The sequence below is a fragment of the Plectropomus leopardus genome, chromosome 6 (genome assembly GCF_026936395.1).
Source record: "Plectropomus leopardus strain MGB_pleo_1.0 chromosome 6, ASM2693639v1, whole genome shotgun sequence".
Classification (NCBI taxonomy): Eukaryota; Metazoa; Chordata; class Actinopteri; order Perciformes; family Serranidae; genus Plectropomus; species Plectropomus leopardus.
This window is the reverse complement of record NC_142181.1, coordinates 32,064,613-32,081,685: the sequence shown is the minus strand read 5'-3', so window position 1 is coordinate 32,081,685 and position 17,073 is coordinate 32,064,613. Positions and strand designations below refer to the sequence as shown.

General features: G+C 38.3%; 1 protein-coding gene across 1 annotated transcript in view; it reads right to left on the bottom strand.

Moving 5' to 3' along the window:
* slc8a2b (solute carrier family 8 member 2b) overlaps positions 1–16,051 on the bottom strand; it is a 264,636-nt gene extending 248,585 nt beyond the window's left edge. Inside the window, exons 1-2 of the mRNA XM_088079255.1 lie at positions 15,894–16,051; positions 14,028–14,233 (exon numbers count right to left, since the gene is read on the bottom strand). The gene's annotated coding sequence lies outside the window, so the exon portion shown is untranslated. The remainder of the gene's footprint in view (positions 1–14,027; positions 14,234–15,893) is intronic.
* Between the last annotated feature and the right edge of the window lie 1,022 nt (positions 16,052–17,073).

Sequence of the window (17,073 nt, the reverse complement as noted above, 5' to 3'; positions counted from 1 at the left end):
GAGATATAAACTTCCTATTTTATATCTGAAGAAGAAAACCCTCCCGCTTTAGTGTTTATGACCATATTTGCTTAAGAAACAATAAGATAAGAGACAAACGATTAAATCCTAGTCATTTCATGAATTAAATTATGAGTTTGTTAATGACCATAAAACAATGTTACCCAAAAGCTTATTTTGGAAGCTTTTTTTGTTTTATTTGTTGAAATTCTCTTTACATCCATATAGCAATTAATAAATGATATGCCCTGATGATAAAAAAAAATAATAATAAATAATAATAATAATAATAATAATAATAATAATAATAATAATAATAATAATAATAATAATAATATGTGGCTATCGGAGTATCTGTTTGTGCCAAATAAGAAGAAACTCCCTCAAATTCATCTTCAGATATTGCATTCATGAAAATGAGTTGGATGCAAGATCACAGTGACCTTGCCCTTTAAATGCCAATTTCTAATCAGCTCACCGTTGAGTCCAAGTAAATTTTTGTGTCAGATTTAAAGAAAGTCCCATAAGGTTTCATTTAGAAGAAAGGCTTTCACAAGAATGAGACAAAAGCAAGGTCAGCGTGACCATGACCTTTGACCACCAAAATCTAATCAGTTCATCCTTGAGTCCACTTGAACAATTGTGCCAAATTTGAAGGTATTCTCTTAAAGTGTTAATGAGATATCACATTCACAAGAATGGGCCGGACAGACGGACAACCTGAAAACATAATGCTCTTCAGCCTCTGCTATTACCATCAGGAGGCATAAAAAGAAAGACAGACTTAAAAAGAGTCTAAAAGAGTCTGACATCAAATAAAATTAAACAGACATTTTTCAAAGATGTTGCCAATAGTTTAGCCTTCTGCAAATCAGGCCTGCGGTGCTGTTGATAGCTAAATTCAAGCCGCTAAGCTGCCAACCAAAGCTCCGTATCGCGATCAGCTACCCGCTTTTCTCCTGGGTAAGAAACTGCTGAGAGTGAGGCAAAGGGACAATGACCAACTTTAGCTCGCTAATTCATTTGTTTCATTTGTGGTCAGATAAACAGAGAGAGGAGGGGCTGAGTAACTATAAAATAAGATTAAACAATGTATAAGAAACACTGGGTTACCGTGTGAAGTGCGTGAATATGCCCGTGGTTGTCTGGTGAGAGGGTCTTATGCTACCTACGTGCTCCTCGGAAAAATCGTATTTACTGTATTTACAAATTACGAGCACATGAACAGCCCTCCAAAGTCGTAATTACAAGTGTGAAATTTTTCCCATGTGGTGACGTTTGCATGACGTTTCAGGGCAGCAGAAATGGTGGAAAACATGGAACCAGTGTCAACAATTGATGGTAAAAAATTGTATTTTTCGTTATATTGTTCCAAGTAGTTATAATTTACTTTAGTAGTTGCACATTTTAGTATATGCATCTATTAGCTGTAGCAAGCAAACAAACTTTTAACTATAAAGCGTACCAGGTGAGTATACTAACACTGATAACAATCTTATTTTATAACACGGGCTGCCGACGTCTGCTTGATGTCATAAATGCATAAACATGGCGGGCAAAAGTCAGTGTTTGGTAAATGGTAAGAAAATTTTAATTCACGTATTAAATATCCATTTTGATCACATACTGTAGTAATATTGTAGTGTAATATTGTATTAATGTTAACTGCTGTCCCTGTAGAGTGATCTAGATTAGATATCAAATATATAGAAATATAATATATAAAAAATTAAATAATTTATAAAAAAATATTAATAAACTGGAAACAGCTATCAACCACTTGTTAAAATGCTCGTAGCATTAAAGTGCAACCCATCTTCTTTGTAGTTTCCATGTTGTTCTCACTTTACAACTTCAAAGCACATGAACACAACAAAGTTGGAAGAACGATTTCACAAATCGGAATCTATGACTTTCTGACATCACATGAACGCAGCATTGGGACAGTGATGGGAAAGCTGCAGGAAGAGGGTCTATTTTTTAGACTGACATTTTTTTCCTTTTCCAGATTTCTTCCTACCCCAGCTTTAAATTGAATTACCAATTATGCATTTGTGTTTCATGACGCATGTTAAATATCCTGCACCTCATTCTGTTTATATGGAACATAAACTTGTAAACTATTTTATTTGACATGTTTGAAAGTGGCGCTCATGCACATGACGCTCATGAACAGTTACAGCTGCTACAGACTGAAGGAAAACTGAACAGGAGAAAACACCAAACTTCTCCTCATTAGTCGTTAATACAAAGTCAATAAACGTTCAATGTCTAGGAGTAATTTTTTAATGTATGCTTTAGAAGTTGTTTAGGAATCTGTGGTCCCATTATAGAGAGAGTATTCCCATTAAAGAGAAGTATAACGTTGGGAATGTTTACCAGGTGTTATTATTATTAAACAACTTTACTTTGTTATGTAAAGTTTAACATCAACAACACACAAATTTAACTAAGCAATGGCTTGTCAAATCATACAATGCCATTATTCCTTTGGCGACTTAGTTGGGTAATATTGTAATTGCTAGAAGTTCAGTCCAGTGAAATAAAGGTAATTGAAGGATATATGTTGTTGTCAAAAACTAAACTTCTTCCTACTGTTGAGCTCTTTGGCACATGAGCAGCTAGATACTGTTTCTGAGTGTTACAAAGCAATTTGTCCAATATGTTCAGTTACAGAAACATGTTGTAAAGTTTCTCCAGCGACAGATGGTGGCAGCACTCCCACAGCAGCAGGAGGTTTGACTATCAGAGTACTTGTAATGCTCCTGCCTCGGTGTAACTACAGGGTATAAAATCTGCAACCAGACGTCCTCATCCTGAGCCTCACCCTACCACCTAAAAGCTCTGCATGGTGCTTCGCATCTAAATTGAATGAGCTGGAGGCCATTTCCTGTTTCATCTCAGTCCCTGTCTCTGACACACACACCAAAACATACAAAGCACTCTGGGAAAACAAATGAAAGTGTCATAAGCGGCCTTGCTAGAGAGCATCTTGTGAGCGGGTGGAACAGGGCCGGCTGGAGATCTGACTAGAAAACAGACAACTGGGAGAAAGACAGAAGAGGCCAGATAGACAGACAAAGAGCAGGGAATAAAGGCAAAGACAAAGAACTAGAAAGAAAAATGAAATTAAAACAAGATGAACTGGAGATGGGTCACTCCAGCCGGAATACAACGTTCTGCGATTTAAAGCGAATGTCAGCCAGGACATAAAGTGAACTTGTGACTACAATGCAGTCCCTGATTGGCTGCTTACGTTGTCAACTACGGTGAGGATCCCTGATTGGCCCCAGTGGGATTTTAATTTCTGGATATAAGGTGGGGCATTAGCGAGTCCAGACTGAAACAGAGAGTGAAACAAAATGCTGAGCTCATGTCCTCAGGATGGTCTTACCAGACTGTATTACCCTCAGGAGGTGAAGACAATACAAGCTGTCACAATCTTAATGCAGCTGGTAAAACAGAGGAAATTATTTAATAAAATAAAAAGGAGAAACAATAAAATAAAATTAAGTAAAATAAAAGACAGGGTATTCAGACATAACAAGTCATATGTCTGAGAAAATACAGTTAGATGGAGAAAGAGCAGAGGAGAACGGGGGAAGTTCAAGAGGGAGAAATCATTACTAACTCCTATTGGAAATCTTTTGATTGATCCTCTTGCTGGCAGCATGGAGGAAAGCTGACAGATAAAGCTCGCTGTGGAGGGTTTGTCCTTCACTGCTTCATCAGCAGGAAATCAGTTTTTTTTGCCCACCCGCAGCCGAGCTACAGGCACGCTGGCTGACCTCAGAGCGATCTGCACCAAAGGCCTCTAAATCCTGTCTGCTTGACTGGAGGCTCACGGCTCACAGCAAAGAAACACAAAAGAGAGAAAACGACAGAAATCAGCCACGTAGAAGTCAACAAGATGAACGAAGATTAAAGATGCCACATGTGGCATTACTACCATCCAATTATTGTAACTTTTACTTTGAGACATTAGCACAATTTGTAACTATTGGCACGGTGACTGTGGGCTACTAAAAGCCTGCACACAGCATTTTCCTTTGTTGCAGCAGGTTGATTGCCTTTATGGCACAAAACAAGAGGACTGCAGCATTCCTGAAAAAAAAAAAACTGAGCTTCAGTTTCTCCACATGGCAGATGGTGAAATACTGATGGAGTAATTACTTCTTTAATATGTTGGGAGGCAGGGAACACTGGGTGGCAGGGATTATAGGAAATTTTAATTAATAATCATCTGGGGTGGAGGAGTTCCTGCCAAAACACCCGTCTGACCAAGTGCGAGCAGCCCCATTGAATGCATGGATTGGCTAACACAGCTGTCAATCATCCCTTTTTAGTAGAATTGAAAAACCCATTAAAACCAACTCACTTAAACAAACATCAGGGTGATGAGAACTAACTTCAATGACAGAAACAATCTTTGGGGAAAAATGTATTTGGCATGCATTTTGAATTTTTTAAGTTCGGCCTGTGTCCCATTCACTAACATGGAGGGGCGGACTTTATGACCTATACTGCAGACAGACACCAGGGGGCGATCTGGATTGAAAAGTTACACTTTGGGGGAACTGTTAGTGTGTCCATTTTTATATACAGTTATGGCCCCAACTGACAAAGACACATTTTAATTTTAATAACTAGCAATCATTATGGCACAATCAAAGCTTCAGGGCATACAACGACAACAAATGATGGCACAGCATCCACAAGTCATGCAAGTGACATCTTTTTATTGGCTACTGTTCAGAAAACCCAAGTAATGATGAGTTTTTCTGGAGCCACAGTTGCTGATGTAGCCACACAGCAACCTCTGTTCAGTGAAACGACATTCAGCCTCATCTTTTGGCCCTCTCTCTGTTAACTCAATACAGTAAACGCTTCTTTGGCTCTTCTTTTATACTATTTTCTAAATGCTTTTCCTGTGCTGGGTTATGTGGAGGCTGGAGCCTATTCAAAGACACATTAGGCAAGAAGCAGAGTGCAAGTCTGGACAGTTAGCCGGTCTATCACAGGTCACATTCGCGCTCAGATTTACAACTACAGAGTCTTCAATTCAACTGACCTCTGGGAGCTGGAGCAGCTGGAGGAAATACACACAGACATGAGGGGAACATGCAAAATCCAGCCTACAGCTTTAAACTTCTGCAGGACCTTATTTAAATACTGCAAGATATGGAAAGTGTATCCACCTCTTGACTGCGACAGATTTGGCTCTAGCTTGAGATATCAGACTGAAAATCAAAAGAGTAAGACTAAAAACAATGCATGTACGAATGCTGAACACTAAATGTTGTAGATCAGTGGTTCACAACCGAGCAGCGACCCCCTAGTCTAAAAAATGAAGCCGATGCAGAATTGCCAAAAACCCCAGTTCCTCTAACGGCCACTTGAGGCTGGCTTTAAGAGCAAGTCAACTGCTACAAGACCCCAATGTTTAAATGCCCAACTTTACAGCAGAAATTAACATGTTTACAGCCTGCTACAAAAAAATGGTTTTGGTCTCTCGAGGTAATTTCACTATTATTGACAAATGTAAAGGGGGTGATTTTTAAATTTACTTATTTAAATGTTATTAAGGCTTAAAGTCTTGTAAGGGCATAGTTGCATTGAGTGACAGGTGGGTGCCGTCACTAAACGCTACCTGTCTGCTGGGCCCCAAGACATCATTTCAGCTAGTAACTGAACTTGACACCTCGGCTATGTGTGTTGTGTTGGTGCCTTCTGGAGAGCTTTTCATGAAATATTGAATAATATGACTTATTGTGCAGTTAACTGTACTAATAGACCATTCAAGAAGTCTGTCCATCATATTTTTGGTGAGTTAGCTCGCTAACTAGCTAATTAGCTAGCTCATAAAATATGCTGTGTTTACATGGCACTCGTAAGCTCTTGTTCATTAAGTTGTAAACCCGGAGCACTCCGAAAATTTCTACTTACATGGTCATGAACACCACAGCAGGTGGGGACAATCAAATGGTCTCTACTCGTGAACACAGTAGGGTCATAATAAGCCAAAAGTGTCGGAAAACACAACCTGATGTAGAGAGATTGCATAATATCATCATTAACTAAATTAATTTTTTTAGCTTTAACTTGACAATGACAAATTTATGTACAAAGTCTCACATATATTACCCTTAAATGAGCTGCACTACATACTGATTTGCATGTTTTACTAATATTTACATATATATACTCTATATTCTCTGTGTGGTGTCTTGTTTATACCATGTTACAATCTGAAACATTTTCTAACTGTTCTACTTCAGGTCAGGCACGATTGAGAAAACGTGGAAAATGGTGGTATTGGCAATTTATCACAGGAAAATGGTGTATTGACTTCGAGCCTTCGACGTGGTTGGGTTTCTAAAAAGGTGCTATGACTCAGACTCAGTTCAGGTAGAAACAGTAAATGTTGGGTGCATATATCGTTATCAGAGGAGGTACCAAGACAGCAGAGAGGGAGCATGGTGATAAGGAGTCAAGTAAGGTGAGAGGAAGAGAAAATATAGTGGAAAGTGAGAGGAGATGGGCAGAAAATGAGGGAGAAAAATGAAAAGCTAGAGATAATGACAGAGGGAGGATAAGACGAGAGAGAGCTGAGGAGGAGGGCAGAATTTAGTGAGATGTTAAAGGGGGTGGAAATCAGCCCTGAGAGAGAAGAGAATGGATTTTAAGAAACTGCAGAGTGAGAAAAAGATAATAACAGAGTGCAGAAAGGAGGAAATGTAGAGTAAATGGAACTGTGAGGAGGAACAGTTGATGGCAGGAGCAGACGATGAAATTGTGGGGTGTGAAGAGATGGCGGTGAAACAGTGAGGGAGAGGAGAAGTGTGTGTGTATCAGTGTGACAAATGGGAATCATCAATCCATCTCTAAACCTGTATTGGCACCTATAGCTGTCAACCCCATTAGCACTGAGAGACATCACAAACAACACAGAATATAACTTTTCTACAGTAATGACAACAGGAGGGCTATCTTGTCTGAATCCATATTGTCACATGGATCTGTGAAGTCTGTCTGCTGCAAAACAGCTGGATAAATTGGAAAATGGAAAAAAAATTGAATAAAAAACACACAAAAAAGGACTTATAAAGACACTGTTGCTGTCGCCAGCTCCTGTCGCCAAGCCTCAGGGTAAGATGAAGGATGTGGAAAAGGATGTCATCAGCAAACAAACTGTATTCACCTCTAGCTCCACCACCGACAGGATAGATATTTAAACATGAGGGGGGCACAAACAGATTTATGCTATAAAGTCCAGACAAGAATTGCCTCAATAAATGCTTTAGTGTCTTGCTGCTGGAATGTGAAAAAGTCTCGAAAATGTGCTGGGCTAGGAGTGGAGAGGTAAAGATCAGCTGCCACGTAACAGAGACAATTAATTATTGTTTATGCCATTGTAACTGTTTATAAGGCATACCCTATCTGTATGTTTTATGTCACGCTTGAGGCCAAAGCTGTTGTGTAGCATATCATGCCTGTCATACATCTTTTGCTTCCGCAGTGCCGGCATGCTGTCTAAATCCCACACTGGAGCAGAATAATACTGCCATTGTTTGATTCTGTGTAAAAATGTAAAGGCAGCATGAAGAAGGGACCCCTGAGCGGCACTAAAGCACAATCTCTGTGAAAGAAGGTTTAAAACTTCTTGGTATTAGTGAAACCTCTAACTGAACCCCATGACACCGGCAGAACAGAGTGTGATGAGATATGCAAAAATCTTCCTGTGGAGACATCGGTAGTTATTAGTGAGGATGATGATGCTGCAAGTCTTTCTTAACTGAAGCCTAACAAGACCACTCGCCCCATCAATTTAATAACTTCTACACTGTGTAAAACAAAGAACCTTGTTCTGGCCAGCCACTAAAACAACAATGTCGTCACTATGCCAGATCCATTCCAGTTCATATATAAAAGCAACAGAGGCACAGATTATGCTGTGCTGAGTCTGCTTAATACAGTCACTAAACATCTTCTGCCATGCTAAAGGACATGCCAGGGTTCTATTTATGGATTTTAGCTCAGTTTTTTACTCAAAGCAGAGACCCATTCTCCTCAAATGGCTTATTGATCTTTAAGTTGAACATTAATACAGTGCTAGTTCTCTGGATCAAAGACTTTCTTTGCTGCTGCCTACAGAGAGTCAGTGTCAGGGAACATGTCAGAGGTGCTCACTGTGAGTTTAGGATGCTGACAAGTCCGTGTTCTTTCCCCTGAGCTGGTTTCTATGTTAACCAATGAATTCATGATCAGTGAGAAACATTGTAACATTGTAGAGTGTTTAAGTATGCTGACAGCATGGTGTTAGCTGACTTTCTACAGATAACAGACTGGTAAGGTGAAGCTGATTTTCTGGTCCACAATGAGGCCCTTCCAACATGGTGTCATATTAGCCAGCTAGAAATTCAATTTAAATTCAATGCAATTCAAATCACTTATATGGACCCCGTGGCCAAGACTAACTAACTAACTAATTATTTGCACAAAGCTAGATCTGAAAACAGAGAGTAGATTTTGAAGAGATGCTCTCAGCCATTCAATTTTTGGAGGAAATATTGTGGCCTCAGTGTTAGTCAGCAGATTTTAGAACCAGTGTTTAAAACTATTGTTGAGTGTTTCAACTTTTCACCTTCCTACCTGGTATAGTCACCTAAAGATCCAAAAAATAAACTCTCTATGACTGTGTCTGGCTTGCAAAATAGTTGGCAAACCATAAAAGCCCTCAACCAAACTAATTACAGAAAGGATGAGGAAGAAAGCAAAGAGTATCCCATCCTCTCCTCATCCAGTTTGAGCTCTTAAGCTCCAGGAGCTGCTACAGAGTCCCTCTGGCAACTAAAAATGTATTGAAGAAATCCTTCATCTTAGGTGCCAACAGCGAATTTAACTCAACAAAGTGATTGATGAGTTTCAAACCCCAGACAGACACAGACATGAACTGATTTAATGTGTGAAGTGTTTTAATGTCTTTTTGTTGTTTGTTTTACTATCTGCTCATTTTGTTATATTGTCTCCTGTGTGTGGTGGACCAAAGATAAATTCACACCCTGGTGGACAATAAAGGTAAATTCTAATATATAGCTTCATTCAAACAAAAGAAGCAGCATGCTCACTCAAAAAGCTTTCTTATATATATATATATATATATATATATATATATATATATATATATATATATATACCATTTGCAAATTATATTATCAGCGGACATTATGAACAACCACCAGCTAAGTCTGGCTGCAACATTGGCTGAGGTTACATTGCTAAAACATATTTTAAAATGCTGCTTTGACTGATGATGGGCAGGAGAACAAATGACAGTAATCAAAACTGTAAAAAATTAGAACTATTTCTACTTTGGGGTGTGACTACTTCCTGTTTGTTTTCAGACTTGAACATTGAACATGATACAGTTTGTTATTTTGATCTGCTCCTGCTCCTGAGTGGTCTCTTTGACGTTATTGTAAATTAAAACTAATCTCTTTAAGGAGCACCTTCCCTGGGACATGAGCAAATACTCTACTACTTAGTGTCTCCAAATATGAAATAGATTTAGTCTGCAAGACACTTAAATGGGCTCAAAGTTTAGTTACATCATTACATTGCTGGATTAATTAGGTGGATCTCCTCAAAGACAGATGACGGTACACATTCTGCCTCTGGCTTCAACCATCTGTGCTGAGGTCCTGTGGAGTTTACATCACTTCTGTCTGAACGGTGCTGTGAGGCAGAGCTCTGCGTCATTCAGACTACAGTATGTGGATGTAGACATTGATATCAGGACAGATCCGAGTGAAAAACAGGAAACTGACACGAGGGTGTGATGTGCTTGGATGTCTAAACATTATGTTAGATTGTCTTCAACATGTTTCTAAAAGGAGCAGTATGGAAGATTTAGGGGGATTTTGTGGCATCTCGTGGCAAGGATTGTAGATTTCATTCCTTCAGTATTCATTTTTTAGTTTTTTTTAGTCTCAGTTTTTATCGGGAGCCAAATTATCTACAGAAGTCTTCTACTTTCCAGGTGATTAAAACCAGTAAAACACTGAATAAAGTAGTTTCATGTTACAAATTAGTGTTTTTCCTGCTCATGTTGTTTCTCTGATAACTCAAGATCCAGATGTTCCTGAGATTTTTACCATGAGCCAAATTATCCTCAGAGATCTCCAAAACAAACCCACCAGGTGATTCAGACTGGTAAAAATGAGTAAAGCAGTTTCATGTTAAAAAAAAATAATTGTTTTTCTTATGTTCTCATTGTTTTAAGCAGAGAGCATTTGTACCTATGAAAAGTAATGGATCACTATCCATATATAACCCACGTAATCAGGGGGGCTGCAATCACTTGACAAATATGCAGACGGGCAGTCTGTGTAAGGAGGCATGCTGGAGTGAAGGAGTTTTGTTCCCTAAACCTTACCTAAGTAACTTTATTCACCGAAACCAAAAGATGCCCAAACATGTTTCTTTTCCTCTAACCTATGTAACTATATGTTAAGTAGACTATGTAACGTCTTTCATGGAGAGCTAACGTGTTAGATATCATACAAATACAAATCATTGTATTAAGGATATGTTGTGCCACTACACACTGACAAAAAAAAAATATTTGTTTTAACTTTAAAAAAGTTAGTGTCCGGGCTGCCTTAAAATTTCAAGTTGACTCAATTTGAGGACAACTTGAGGTAATTCTGTATTGATTCAACTTGTCAATTCCAATTCAGTTTAGTGAAAAACAACTAATTTATTTTTTCAGTGCATTCCAGAGAAAAGCGCTACACTTTTACTGCTCTGCATTTATTTGACAATATTGGTTAATTTGCAGATTCAGATCGAGAACACTTAACACTTTAATTAAGAACAAAGTAAACAAATAAAATATGATTATTGTTATAGAGTACGAGTTATTGTTCCCAGGGATAAATTCTAAAGCTACCCAGCCATCTAAAGTATAAAAAAATGTTTAAATTAGTTCCACCTTTATTAGCCTCAAGAACATTAAAGTGCTCTTAGAATGGGCCACTCTAGATGATGAACACATTTTGTACTTAAAGTACATTTTGATGCCAATACTTTTGAACTTTTACATAGTTTTTGTCTTTTTAGCTTAGATGCAAGACTTCCACTTGTAATAGAATATTTCTAAACTGTGTTTTTACTATTTTAACCTAAATGAAAGGCCTGAGTGCCTCTTCCACCTCTGTATTTGTAGATGTTTTTTTTCTCCTGATCCCAGTAATATGGTATAAATATGCATATTTAAGAATAAATCATGAACTGAATTATTATTTTTTGGATTATTACAGTCTAACGCCCCTGAATCTGATTAGCAGACAAGAGATGGTCCTGGTGTATTTCCTGTAAGCACTGAAAAAGACGCTATTCATTACTGTGGTTAATAGAAGGAAAAAAAAGAAAGAACACATGGGCTGCGGAGCAACACGCACACATATTTATGTATGGAAGTGACCCTCTAATGTAACCCTCATCTTTATCAGACCGTCACCAATCACTGATGTGTGTTAAAACATTTCGCTGTCCATCTCTAACAAGGCTCTACACCACATCAGTGCCATTACACTTCCCAGGGGAACCATCTCAAAGGTCAAAGTACACAGTGCTATGTTAAAGTAATAGAGCTAGCTCGCCAAATATGACCACGTATTTTCTCAGAATGGATTTCGTCTGCACATTGATTTTCTTTCCCTGCATTTTGTGATATTGCCACTGCATTTTCTCGGCATCGAGGGGCTGCCAATGTGAAACTGCAGCTGTAGACTGAGCCAATGGTTTTGACTATAAATGCACTGTAATTTAAAGCAGAGTTGCAGAGAAACAAACTGCAGAGGAGTTGCAATGGCACTGTGTAAATGTCAACACTTTTTATCAGTTCACATATTGCATCTTAATATTTTTGCTTACATTTAATTTGTAATATTGTATATGGCAGGGTCGGGCAATATATTGATATTATATCTACATTGTGATATGAGAGTAGATGTCGTGTTAAATACGGATATTGTAATGTCCTAAGTGTTGTCTTTACCTGTTTTTAAAGGTTCAGTAAAGTGACACAATTTTCTGAACTGACCACAGTTCTAGCTGTTCTCTCATTTGCTTTTAACCTCTAAGTCATTTTATCCACATTACTGATGATTATTGATCAGATTATCTAATTGTGTAAATATTTTGTGAACGCATAAATATGCAATATTGATATCGAAGCTTTGCGTCAAAAACATTGTGATATTTGATTTTCTCCATATCGCTCAGCCTTAGTATCCTTATACTAGTAGCCTTAGTTTTAGGTTGTAACTGTTAGTTGTTGTCCACGTAGAGAGTGATCCACATTTGTTAGAAAAGTTTTTTATTGGTATGACCCTGATAACTCTGCTTAAGCAATATTTTGGTGGTTATAGGGAATGTAGGCCCACTGATGCAGCAACAAGTCTGGGACCTAACTATTTTCTAATATAATGCTTCAAACTGTTTTACCATGCTTAGATGGGAACATGAATATGGATAGCACCGAGACATCAAAAGCTCATGAATTCACCGAAGCCTAAAGAACAACTTCATAACTTGGGAAAAAGAAGGAGCATTATATGTGCTAAGTTCATCTATGTTGAAAAGTAAGAAAAATGTTGAAGATGGTAAAACAATGTGACTGGGGCTCTGTCACAATCTTTACAGGCACATTAGGATGTACGTATACACGCACATCTGAAGTTAGCCACTGTTAGCAAGACTCTACCTAACATGCCAGCAAAAGGAGTTAGCCTAATGTCAGATCATCAGTGTGTGCCAGATTTGCTTACTCATTGTTTCTGTGGTAACGTTAAAGAGAAAATAAAAGATATGTTTCTGTAATATTTTAAGATTACATAAGTTATCATATGCCAGATCCAGGCTAATGTTCTTTTGTTTATATTATCTCTGTAAGGTTATGCAGCATACAAAGTAATTTGGATATACACGACATTGTGCATCCCATTGTATATCTTTCCATCACATACTGTAGTCCTTGCTGTCGACATCTTGAAGCTATGCTGCCCAACGGCTAGAGACTTTCTAATGAACACTGCAACACCCGGCTTTTCGATGTAACAGAAACTCTGCAGGCGGGCCTGGCATTGTTCACCGTACAGCAGCAATGTGATCACAATCGCTCCCTGAATTGGCACACTGCAGTTATGCGTGGACTGATAAGATATGGAAGTGAGAAGTGAAATGACAAAAATGAGATGAAAAAAAAGGCCTTTGCGGCCAGTATTTAGATTTGTTTCATTTTGTTGAAGCTGTATTAAAGCTCATACTGGTCAGCACCTCTCTCCGTGTGTGTGTGTCCTCTCCAAATTAGCAGTTGTTTTTCCTGCTACAGTCAGCATGAGTTTTATTGTAAAGATTATTTCCATCTCGTCAGCGAAGAAGGGGAAAAATGGCAGCTATGGATTTCCCTGGATGAATTATAGGTTAATCCCAGTATGTAAACGTACTGTGCAACTGTGTGTGTATGTGTGTGTGTATGTGCCTGTTGTGAAACCCTTGGCAGATTTATGTCTGTGTGTGACCCCCAAGGCCCTTTCTCTGTTAGTCACGGGCTCTGTAGAGCTCTTCACTCTCAGTCTGTCACCTTGGGACACAGACACACACAGACACACAGACACAGACACAGACACACACACACACACACACACACACACACACACACACACACACACATTAACCATGACAAACCTGAATGCTCCTGCTCATCTATAATTCATATCAACATGATATCATTTACACAATCCGTGTCAAACGTCCCGCCTCCTGTAACCCTAAGCTCTAACTCTGACTCACTTTCATTCAATGATTAGTTTGTATTATTATAAAATCTATACCTGTGCTTTTGTGAGATCTATCATCACCGAGTAGTGTTTCCCGTCCCGTCTGTTCTGCTGAGGTTATGGTTATCAGTGTGTGTCTGGGGAGCGATACAGTGTGTGTGTGACTGAGCGGGGTTGCCTCACCTGCTGTCGATGCTCCTGTCACTGCTGCCTTAGAGCCACAGCACCATCTGCTGGTCACAGACTTATCATTTCACCAGCAGCACTGTGCTGAAGTGTGTGGAGAGGCCGAGTGGGGTCAGCTGATGTTGGATTTAAATGTAGAAGTGAAAGATGAAGAGCAGAGAGTACTGGAGGTCACGACACCTTCAAGGAGTCACAAGACAAATCTGAGAACAAGAAAGAAGGAGAAACACACTGACTTTGATGTAATCTTTGTGTTGGACAGTTTCACCTCTTTAGTCCTCATTTTAAGTATATATGTTAAGCTAAGAATTGACCTGAATTGAAATTCATTTTAAATATGTAAAAAAAAAAAAAAGGAAAAGGAAATAATTAACATATAATGTGTTATATCTAGTTGCAAACAGACATTGCTTCAGTGCACACACTTAGCATATTATAGACAATTTCTGACAATACATGCCCCTAAATCCTACAAACCTGACCTTTTATTACCTTTTTTTTCTGTAAATCTTTGTTGGCTTTTCTTAAAACATAAAACTTTATCATTGAGGGGATCTTGAAGCAGCTCTAATCAATATTTATTAGAAATCAAATAACAATGTGAAGATGTCTTTGGTAGTGATGCTCCTACTGAAAATTATTACCTGAATGTGCAGCTTGCCTTGGCTTTACAAAACTTTGTAATATATACTTACCATAAATGTTTAAATAAAAGCCTAGTCCCAATATAGTAGCCTGGTGTGGCTACACATTTTGACAAGTAAACACCTTCTCAATTATAGGCCCGGTCTGGTTGCCATGCAGTGAAGTTTCATAGAAGTTCTTTGTATGTAAAAAAACCTGGTTGTTGGTTTCCTGCTGGAGTTTACATTAGTCAGTTGCTTATGCCAACACAGGTATATATGTTTAATTTTACTGACACCACAAGCACAAAGAAGACAGTATCACTGGCACAGTAAACAAGAAAGGAAAGGAAAAATGTTCAGTGGACTACATTCCTAATTATCATAGTTATTCACTTAAAATTATTTTTGCAGAATTATTTATATTTTTTATTTATTTTAAAAATATATTTTTAAGCATTTTTTTCCCAGGCCATTACTCGCTTTTATTGTTATTTTTTATTTTCTGGTGTGGCGTTTGGGCAAATTTCCAAGTAATTTACTTTTTACAGATTTCTTACTAACTTCTGGGTCATTTCTTCTGTTGTTGTTCATCACCTTCTTCCTCATTACCTTTTCCCCATGTTTGTAAAATAAATTAATGAGTAAAGCCAGTTTGCCCAGGTTTTAAAGGGTTAAATAAATAATTTGATTGTCTCTCCCATCTTTGTAGAGCAACAGTTCTGTGTGACAGGAATTAAAAGCACCTCCTTTTGTTACAAAAATAATCCTGCTTAAAGCCAATAATACTCCGAGCTTTTAGTTGAAGTTTTACATTTATAGTATATTCTATTTCTGCCAATATATATCCCTCTCAATCATAAACACTGAACCTTTAAGGATTGATGCCAAATTTAAAAAAAAAAAAAAAAAAAAATAGAGATACAAGACATGAAATTGTCTTAGCAGTCAGTATGACGTCTGAAAGCCAAAATATGGAGAATTTCTCCGACAGGAGAAATTATTTTAAGCAGAGAAATGGCTTTTTGAAAGCAAGTCAACACAAACATGGCAGTTTGAGGGAACTTGTGTCAGTTTTAGGACAGAGAGAAGAAGGCCCAAAACAGTCGAGTAGCACACGAAGACTCAACCTTTTCAGCAGCAGTGGACAGACACTGGACATATGGCGGACCGGTCTGGTGAGACATCACACAGACCTGGCACACACTACAGCTTCGCATCAAAACAATGTAGGTAGTACCTGTAAGTAAAATGCGGCAAACTTGGCTTCGTTTTACCAGCAGACAGATGTCCTCGCTCGTTTGATTTGTCGCTGGCTCCAGGCTGTTGCTCCTACTACAGAGCCTGCTGCAGATTGTACTTCCGCATTTCCGTTTTTCATATTCCCGCCACTCCGGACGCTGCGGACACAAACCCTGCGTTCCAATACTCATACTCCCATACTACTGAGCAAGCCAGAAAAGATTTAGTATGTCCCAGTACCAGTACGAAGTATGTAAAATGCAGTATCCCAAAAATACCAGAATGGCCTACTACATCCGGCCGCATTTTGCAGTATGCAAGCCATTATGATTTTCTGGCTATTCTTACCCACAATCCTCTGCATCGACATCTTGACAGCTGGGGGACAGCCATGGGACAGCTGACAGAAGCCACTATGATGAATGACAGTGCAATCAAGTGACTGATGAGCAGTCACATGGTAATAATAGCAATATATATTGTTTAAGTGAACAAAAACTCATACAGATAACCAAAACAAAATAAATGAAAATAACAATGGTAGAGAAATGCATACATACGCTAAAAAAATAAATATATAATGTTAGAATCCACAATGTATGTAGTTATAACCTAAAAGTTAAACATTGAAAAGTAAAAATAGCAGAGCTCTCCAGGTTAATCTCCGTCTCTGTTGAGTTTGGTGAATGGCGATTTGTTTTCCATGTAACAGTTATATGAGAAAGCAGGTCACATTTCAGGGTGCAGTATTATGAAGAAGTAGTATGTCCTGATTGTATGCATACTGCATGCAACAGTACATACTTTGCAAGGGCAGCCATAGTACCTACTAAAAATAAAAAGAAAGAGTATGCGATTCAGAACACACCCAAAGAATAAGCAGATCAGGGCAGTGACTCGCCCCTCCCTCTCGCTTTCTCTCACAACCTCAGATTAAACTGTAAAACGAAGCAGTTCTTAAAATATAAACCAAGGTTATGTTACTGTATTGCCTTTTTATTGCCAAAAAATGCTTAAGAAATATATTCTAGCGTCCTGCTAAGAATGAAAAATGAATGAAAAAAAAGTAGATGTCAATCTAAGCCGGGCTGATAAAATATTAACCAAGGTCCGGTCACTGTGTTGCCTAATTCTCTGGTTTACCTTTAAGCTGTGTTTGTTTCTAGCCAGCAGATGAT